General features: G+C 30.7%; 1 protein-coding gene across 2 annotated transcripts in view; it reads left to right on the top strand.

Moving 5' to 3' along the window:
• The first annotated feature begins 395 nt into the window (after window positions 1-395).
• LOC129247634 (protein sickie) overlaps window positions 396-10,088 on the top strand; it is a 153,689-nt gene continuing 143,996 nt past the window's right edge. The window contains exon 1 of one of the 2 annotated variants that reach the window (XM_054886836.1): window positions 396-516. The gene's annotated coding sequence lies outside the window, so the exon portion shown is untranslated. Of the gene's footprint in view, window positions 517-8,667; window positions 8,767-10,088 lie in introns of those variants that run through there. The other variant, XM_054886837.1, reaches the window with a different exon arrangement.

Raw genomic sequence — 10,088 nt, 5'->3', positions numbered from 1 at the left:
ACCTATTGAAATCACCGTTTCATTATAAAAGACAAATAACGCAAGCATAACACAAAATTACAACAATCACATATGCATGTGTGTGTAACATTTATATTATACATTACTTGACAATTACAATAGCTTGCGCAAACCTCTATTTTCTCGCAACATTTTTGCTTAGCAACATGCTGCGGATCTGCATAAAACAAACACACCACCTGGCACAACAATGCACACTCTCGTGCTCAGCTGTTACACACACTCTCTCTCGCTACACACGTGTTTTTGTTATTATTGCGCTCTTTCTCACCATTTAACTTCTCACAACTCGTTTTTCTCGCAACATTGGCGATCATGTGAGTTTTTAGAAGCGACTTTTGTTTAGTTTGAAAAGTAAGTTGTGAATATTTAGTTGAGTTATAGCGCGCAAATACATCCAATAAGCATTCGCTCAAATAATAAAACGCCGAATTAGATCGTATCAAATAACGCGTGTTTAGACGAAACAAAACGCGTAAACAAAAACCAATTTTTGTAAGTAAAGTGAAGCGTCAAATTCGAAAGAAATAACACAACAAACCTATTGTTGCCCGCTTCTGCATAAAGTGTTTATTCAACTGATTATTAAAAAAATAAAATGAAATACCTACAATAAGTGAAATTAAAAGAATAAATACTTGGTGATTGTCGAGTAGAAAAGCTGTCAGTTGAATGTTGAGTGGAAGGCTCTCAATTAAAAACGTAAAATTGTGTGAATCTGATTACAAGCAGTGCATATAAAATATATGAGAAACAAATTATTGAAACCTAAAATAAATAATGTGTTTATTATGTTATTTTGTTTTTGTTTTTGTTTCCATTTCATCCAATCTTCTGTTTTTGTTTTCATTCTTAACGCTTTTGCTTTGCTTGGACCTTCGCCAATTTAACGGAATCATTTTGGTGGCTACAATTGGTGATATTTTTTATGCGACTCACGCCAGCAATAATGAAGTGTGGGCCAAGACAGAGTTGGTCAGTGAGCTAAAAATACAGAAATACAAAAATAGTAAAAAGTGAGAAAAAGGTTTTAATCTTACATTCATTTCGTTGCCACAAAACGAGTTAAGAATTCTGAAAGCGAAAAATGGCAATTTTTTTACATTAATATGCTTGTTTGTTGTTGCCTTTAAAGGTGTGTGTGGAGTGACAGAAAAAAAGTGTTTATTTGTTTTCAATCCTTAGAGTAATTTTTATTGCTGTGAAACTGACCGTTTTAACAAATAAACAATGGCGCCACGAACTTAATTGCTTCAAAGGATACGTGATTGCCATAAAGTTCATGCATAAATAAGAACAATAAAAAATAAATTGAAAATATTGAAAGCAAATTTTGCTCTAAGTTGTGGTACAAATTGAAGAAAAAAATAAAATAGTATACATTGAAGGCACAATTTGCTTTGAAAAAAAAATTCTAATAAAATAACAAACTAGCGCGAAAGAAGAGAAAACTTTAAAAACAAATTTAGTTTTGCTTTAGGAAAAAAATGAACAAAAAAAATGTTAAATGTGGTATTGCATTGAAAGAAAATATCTAAATAATTTTTGAGCGCAATATTTGCTTGTAAACAAAATTATTAAAAGAAAAAATGTTTAAAATTGTATGAAAAAAATAATGAGAACAAAATTTGCTTTGAAACAAAGTAATTGCAAAAAATATAAGAATAGCGCGAAAAAATTAAAAACAAAAAAATTATAAAAGATCGGCATTGTTTTGTTATGCAATGCTAAAAGACATTTGAGAAAAATTTGCTTTGAAAAAAAAATCTAATAAAATAACGAGTAGGGCAAATTTTGCTTTGAAAAAAAAAATCCAATAAAACAACAAAGTGGCACGAAAAAATAGAGAATTTTAAAAACAAATTTAGCTTTGCTTTAGGAAAAAAATTAACAAAAAAAATGTTAAATGTGGTATTGCATTGAAAGAAAATATTTAAACAATTTTTGAGAGTTAAAATTGTATACAAAAAATAATGAAAACAAAACTTGATTAAAGTTGTAGATTAAATTGAAGAAAAAATGTATTTAAGCCTTACCTGAAATAAAATACCTTAAATATACTGAAGGCGAAATTTGCTTTAACAAAAACATAATCAACTATCAAAAAAACGCGAGAAAATTTAAAATATTGAAAACAAATTTTACTTTATTTTTAGGAAAAAAAATTAACAAAAAAATCTTTAAATATCGCATTGCACAGAAATGAAATGGTTAAAAAAATTTTGAGAGCAAAATTTGCTTGTAAACAAAATAAGTTAAGGAAAAATTTTATGAAAAAAAGGTTTAAAAAAAATGAACAAAATTTGCTTTGAAACAAAATAATTGCAAAAAATATAAGAATAGCGCGAAAAAATTAAAAACAAAAAAATTATAAAAGATCGGCATCGTTTTGTTATGCAATGCTAAAAGACATTTGAGAAAAATTTGCGTTGAAATAAAATAATTGTAGAAAAAAAATATAAAATATCGGCATTCTTTTGTTATGAAATGCTGAAACGACATGTGAGAATTTTTTTGATACAAAACAATAGAAAATAAAAAATGTAAATGCTAAACAAAATTTGCTCCAAAATAAAATAATCTAAAAAATATATTTTAATTAACACACAAGAACAGAAAAAATAATGCTTGCGAGTAAAACTATTAAAAAAAATTACTTTGGAAAAAATAAATAAAAAATAAAAATGAATAAATAAAAAATTAAAATAAACAAATAAATAAATAAAAAATAAAAATATATAAATAAAAAATTAAATAAAATAAACAAAAAATAAAAATAAATAAATAAGAAATAAAATGAAATAAATAAAAAATAAAAATAAATAAATAAAAAATAAAACTAAATAAATAAAAAGTAAAAGGAAATAAATAAAAAATAAAAATAAATAAATAAAAAATAAAAATAAATAAATAAAAAATAAAAGGAAATAAATAAAAAATAAATAAGTGAAAAATAAAAATAAATAAAAAAAATTTTTAGAAAATAAATAAAAGAATAATTAATTAAATTAAAATATAAAATGTCCGAAATAGAGTTGTATAAAATTTAATTTAAAATTATGTAGCTCTGCTTTGAAAAAAAAAACTACTTCACGCTATGCTTTGCTATTTTGTTTATTGCCTACATAAATAATTCTCCTCAGCATTTGCAGAAAAGTGCAGCAAAAGCAACTCTACATATTTGCCACACAAATTAATAGCAACAGATGGCACTGACGATAAAGATTATTTTCATAATTAATTTTGTGTGACTTGAGAATATGCAATGCATTTGAAATCAAAAAAAAATAGATAAAAAAATGCATAAAAATGCTAAATTTATGGGGTCTGATATGAAAAAGTTGCAGCCCGAGTCGGCAATCAAACTGGCTGCTAGTTAGTGCAACAAGTGAGCCGCCGGTCGTTACTCAGCAACTGCAAGTGCCAATTGAAAACAAATATGGACACACACACATACAATGCATAAGCACATAAAAAGTAGTAATAACAATTGAGACAAGCAAATAAATATATAACAACAAATTGAAGTTTCATTAATAAGAGTAATGGGTTATCAAGTAAACAGAGAGGAAGAGAGAGGAGAAAAAAACCCAAAAAACAGATAACTCTAAATAAAATAATTTATGGCTTCATTGCATTAAAGTGTAATAAAAAAAAAAAATTATGTGCACGAATGAATTGAAAATATTTGCAAAATAACGAGTTGTAATTGCAAGAACATTTTTTTTAAAGCAAATAAATCAAATAAATGTTTGCTTCTGCACCATCAATTTTAATAGTACACACCGAAATTTAGTTTTTACGCATATTCTCATGTACTCGTATACATATCTCTTTAAGTGTGGGATATGTGTACATACATACATACTTATATTGGGCACCGAAACTAATTTTATTGCTCTTTCGTATATCTTCGTTCTATCAACCTTGAGTTCATTCTTATCAATTACTGATATTGAGTAGAAATAAAATAAAATTGCCTTACTAAACAAGCAGTACACCAATGATAAAAGTCCACATGAATTTTGAATGGACTAAAGTGCGGCACCATGAAAAGCACTCCGTAGAGTCTCTTGAGGTAACACGAATTTTTCAAATCAAAATACTATTATATTTATTATGCTCACTGCCAGTCAAGAATTTGTATAATTGATCAAATGAAGCTAGCGAAATCTTAAAAGAAATGATGGCAAATGACGCCAAGGATTTAAAAAATAAAATAAATAATTGGCGCGTACACTTCTGTTAGGTGTTTGGCCGAGCTCCTCCTCCTATTTGTGGTGTGCGTTTTGATGTTGTTCCACAAATGGATTTTACGCCAAGCATTTTACCAGCAAATAATCCCCTTTTGGCGTCAAATTAAACTTAAAAACTCGCGTCGTCGATTCGACGAAGAAGTGCCATCTAGTGCTAAAAATTTGTTAAACTCCCGAACCGACATATCTGATGGTTAAATGATACGTCCTATAAAATTTATAGTTAAGTTTATAGTGAAGGAAATTAGTTAAGACGACGTAGAAGATTGCCGATGTTACCTGCCTTCAAAATAGTAATGAATTTTTACTCCAGCTTTACGATAGTCTCAGAACTAAAAAAAGTATCCTCGTCAGGTAGTTTAGAAAACAAAAAAGTTCGCACATACTGTCACTGGCGGTCTGACTGTTGCCGCGCTCGAGGCTGAAGCAGTGATCGCAGTCAATTCCGTTAATGTTTTTATTAGAACCGACCTCATTTTTGATCCTACGAGTTTCGGACGAGTTTCCACCTGCACATAGTTCCGTGCACACGGGTAAGGCTAGATAGAACCGGAGGTCACCAGGTATCCGGAGCACTCCGTTCGCTACTGGGATATTTTTTAAATCTTGTTACCCAGTCTGGCTGAGCCTCTGCACGGGTCGTATTACACATTGTTCCAAGCCTTGCTCGTCCGATTGGCGATGATGACCAAGTTATCATTCAAAAAGCTAGCTCTAACCATAGGAATGGAACACATTCGCTCCATACTGGAATGTACCATCCTTTGATAAGGTCTGATTTATGATTCGACTAATCCCCCGCACCACGACAAGGTGCCTACCTTCGCGAAGGCTATATAACAAACTTTTAATTATTTTTCGTAAAACTGAAGTTTTGCCTTTTTTTACTAAAACTGTTCAAAGAAAGTGTCACACAGCAATAGAAAAAACACTTCTGTAAACAAGAACTAGTTACTGCAATTAAAAACCAGGCCATCAGATAAGTAGACACAACATTACTCTTCAAGAAAACTAAGCTTACACAAAGTAAACAAGACATTTACTGTTATTGTGACTGCATACTTCACAATCTCACAGACGTTTGCATATTCATTCCATATAGAACAGCCTGTCTGTTCAAATATTTACGAAACTAATGCAAGTCTATAAGTTATGCTAAGCCACAACACTCACGTGTGTGTGTGTGTGTGTGTGTGTGCGTTAAGCATTAAATGCGCGCTTATCACTTTAAGAAACATTGTAGCGCATAGCGGAGAGCGATAAGTAACGATAAGTACAAGCATAGTGAGCTTATTGATGGCCAAGTGTTGATAAGGTGAGTGATAAGCGCACTAGAAAAACTGTTCTAGAATGCATGAAGTGGAAAGAGAGCGAAACGCACTGCCAAAAGCAACAACAAATGAAGTGATGGGAATTTATGTAACACAACATTGATTTATGAAAGTCTATTATGTTAACTACAAAAGTACTGATAAATAAGCCACTGATTAGGGGAGGGATTCAAGGATAGATGTGAAGATTTGAATTTTACACCAGAGCAATAAAACGTGAAGTAGTTTACGTGAAAATTGGGACAAAGAGCCAATAGTATAAAGGAAAATAAAACAGTGTGGAGAATGAAATTAAAATGTGGTTATAAAAACAAGTAAATGGTCTTCTATGGAAATAAAAATAGCGCCCAAAAATGTTTATGAAGAATATGGAACGTCTTTGAAATATACTTAGCAGCTTTAATGTGCGTGCATACATAAAAATTTAACTAAAAAATCTTAAACTAAAGGGTGGTTAAGTTTCAAGGGCCGGTATTGATTTTGAATAAAATACAATTTGATTAAATACAATAAGATTATTCGGCCATCAAATTTTTCGCGCAAAAGAACCATTGTGTCGTTAGCTGTGTGACAAATGGCACCGTCCTGTTGAAACCACATATCGTCCACATCCATATCTTCCAATTCGGGGTATAAAAAGTTCGTTATCATCTCACGATAGCGAACACTATTCACAGTAACTGCCTGACCGGCCTCATTTTGGAAAAAATGCGGCCCAATGATGCCGCCGGCCCATAAACCGCACCAAACAGTCACTCTTTGTGGGTGCATTGGTTTTTCGGTAATCACTCTTGGATTATCATTCGCCCAAATGCGGCAATTCTGCTTATTGCCGAATCCACAGAGGTGAAAATGTGCTCATCACTAAAGATGATTTTCTTCGAAAATTGGTCATTCACTGTTGCCATTTCCTGCCACCATTCTGACCATTGACGACGCTTGAAATGGTCAAGAGGCTTTAGTTCTTGAGTCAATTGCACCTTGTAAGCGTGTAAATGCAAGTCTTTATGCATAATGTTCATCAACAACGAGCGTGAGAGGTGCAATTGTTGGGCACGGTGACGAGTTGAGGTGAACGGCTCTTCGACCACACTATCGCGAACAGCAACAATATTTTCTGCAGTACGAGCTGTACGAGCATGCCCTGGTGTTTTCACATCTCCTACAGACCCGGTTTGCTCAAACTTTTGCACAAATTTTCCGATTGTACGTACATTTGGACGATTAAATTGACCGAAAAAATCACGAAGTGATTTCACGCGAAATGCATTTTGATTTGAACGCCCGTTTTCATAATAAGCCTGAATAACTTGAACGCGTTGCTCGATTGTGTATCTTTCTATGGTTCTAATTGAGTTAGTCTGAAATTGAAAAATGTCAAATCAAATGCAGAAAAACACTTAAGGTTCACATTCAACATCGGCCCTTGAAATTTAACCACCCTTTATTAAAAATTAACAAAATTCATAATTAAAATAAATAATAACAAGAATTAAATTTAAAGAAAAAAAATTTAATATTAAAAAATATATGAACTTAAAATTATTGAAAAAAATTTAATTCAAAAAAATTTGATTTATTACAAATTAATAAAATGCACAAAAGAAATAAATAATAAGAAGAATAAAATTTTAAAAAAGTCTTAAAAGTATTAAAAATGCATAAACTTAAAAATTTAAAATTATTGATAAAAACATATCTAAAATAATTGAAAGAAAATGTTTAAACTATTAGAAATGAACGAAACGCATAACAACGCAAACAGAAACCTTAAATTATTAAAAAGTACATAAACTTAAAATTATTTAGAAAGAAATTTAATTAAAATTAAAAAAAATATGTATTTAATAATAAAATTAAAAAAAAAAATATGTATATAATAAAAAAAAATCAAAGTCAATTGAAAATAAGCAAAATGGATATAGATAAATTAACTGAATTTTAAAGGTGCTAAAAAAATATTTTAAAATTAGCGAAAGGAGTATAAATAACTAAAATTTAAAAGTACCACAAAAAATTCATTTAAAATACCAAAATGGGTATAAACCAAATAAAATTTAAAAATACTAAAAATATTTGAAACAATCACAAACAAAAAGTTTGTATTAATACATAAAAATATGTGTATATCAAAAATTTATATTTAGCATGCAATAAATTAGAAAAACAAAAAATTATTTTAAAAATTTGAAAAACAAAAAAATGTTAAAAACAAAAAAAAAGTTAAGTAAATTTTACGCAATTTCGATATTAGAAAGGCACTTAAATTTAAATCTATAGATTTATATAATATTAAATAACACCAAAGGAAAAATAAAAAATAAATAAATAAAATAAAAAAAAGTACAAAAAGAAAATTTGCTTAGTGATTACTTTGAATATTAAAAAATTTCAAATATATTATTAAATAACTTGAAATATTAAATTGAGTTACTTTGAAAAAACCCCTCCACACCTCACAAAAGCAGCTTACCAGTGATGCAGCGACTACCAGCAAACGCAAATTCAGTCACTGTGTTTATTAGTGTGCATAAAAAGAATTAAAATAATAATTAAAAAAACAAAAAAATAAAAAAATTGTATATTTGCTTTATTTGAGCAGGTTTACAAAATACAATTAATTTAAACATTTTCAAATAATGAATAAAATCAAAATAAAATAAAATTTATGCAAATAGTGATTTTTTAAAGCACACAAATATGTGTGTCTGAACATAAAAGTTTCATTCAATACATATAATAGGCGCGTCTACAATAGCAACAACAGTGGCGTAATACGCTCATCAATGCTCTATGCCGACAATGGCTAAGTAAATATTGTCGGGTGCGCATAGAGACGACATTTTAATTGCTGCGCCTCGTTTGCCGTCACTGCAGCATAAAAAACATAAAAATTAAAAAAAATTAAAAATCAGTAAAAATTATAAAAAAATATAAAAAAATATGCAAATACTGCTGATTTTCATGTTGTTTAATGGAGCATCAAAATAGCATACAAGCGCAGTAAGTGGCTTTGCACCAGACGGAGAAACAGTAGCAAAAAAGACAAACAGCAACAACAAAACAGTTTACAAAAACAACATGTCGTTTGGTGTCGCGAAAATCAATGAACCACAATGCGCAACTTGCATGTTGCACATTGTCGCCGCTACGTGTATGTAAGTGTTGGTAAATTGTATTGAAAAAATGAAAATAGGTTTTATACATCCCTTCCTAGCCCCTCTGCAACATGTTTGCTGTTATATGTATTTTTTATTTTATTTTTTTCAATTGTCAACTGCGCCAATATTCATTGCGCTTGATTGAGCAAAAATACAAATCTTTTGAAAGAGAGTATAAATTAAATATATTCGGATATCTATTATACAATACATTAAATAAATAAACACAACAAATCACATTTATTGCCCACCATCACAGACCCGGTGAAGTGTGCAGGGGCGAGGGCGCTCGGCAGACAGTCACCAAATTCACAGTTTTATAAATGTGGCATTAATTTATTCGAGCACTTAAATATTTGCTGAGTGCTGCAAACATGCCACAAATTGCTACTTATTCGCTTGCAACATGCCATACAAATAGCGGGTTGCATGAAAATTTAGTAAGGAATGCACAGCAAAAGACTACCCCACAAAAAGTTTACTTAAATTTCCCACTCGTGTGAATTGTAGGCTGTTAACTACGCTTTGCATTAGGGCTACTTAATTGAAGTTGAAATCGCTGCAAATTCATGCTCACAATTGGCTTTTGTTGCTGCAGCCATGTACCGTTGTGGCGTGCTGCACACTACAGGCTAATTTGTGAATTTTAATATTGCTTTCTTTCTTCACTCCACCCCACTTCATTTGCTTAGCTATTTTTGTTCAATTCATTCGCTTCTTTTATAAACTCTAAATTGATTTATGGGTTTTTTGTGCGCGCACACTTTTAAGTCAATCTGTATTCACATGTGGTGGCATGCAGCAAGTAATGGTGGCGAGCACTTGATGATTACTTGCCATTTTTCATATATATACATGCATACATATTTTTTTATAGAAATCGGGTGCATGCATACTAGGATGGATCCGCTGTCTATGGGGAAAACTTAATTCAAAATCAAAAATTTCCCGAACATATTAGAAAATTCAAAATACAAGTTCACATCTCAAGAGAGGTAATATCGCCTTCAAAGTACTCCCCAACAACTGCAACGCACTTATGCCAGCGTTTAATGCAGCTCTCGTAGCATTTCTGGAACTGTATTTTTGGTATAAAACCGTCTTCGGTTTCTATTACTTTCTTTCGGCTGTTAAAACGGGTTCCCGCTGGTAATTCCTTGACTCGATCAAACTGAAAAAAATCGCAGGGAGATTTCGATGGCTATTGGATGGTACTCGTTTCGTTCTTGGTCAAAAATTCAGGGATAATGATGGCAGTGCGCGACGGTGGCTTAACTTGGTACAAAATCCACGAGCTGTTCTTCCACAAATTCTTCCTT

Source organism: Anastrepha obliqua, chromosome 5, assembly GCF_027943255.1.
Source record: "Anastrepha obliqua isolate idAnaObli1 chromosome 5, idAnaObli1_1.0, whole genome shotgun sequence".
Classification (NCBI taxonomy): domain Eukaryota; kingdom Metazoa; phylum Arthropoda; class Insecta; order Diptera; family Tephritidae; genus Anastrepha; species Anastrepha obliqua.
This window is presented reverse-complemented; position numbering and strand designations above follow the sequence as displayed.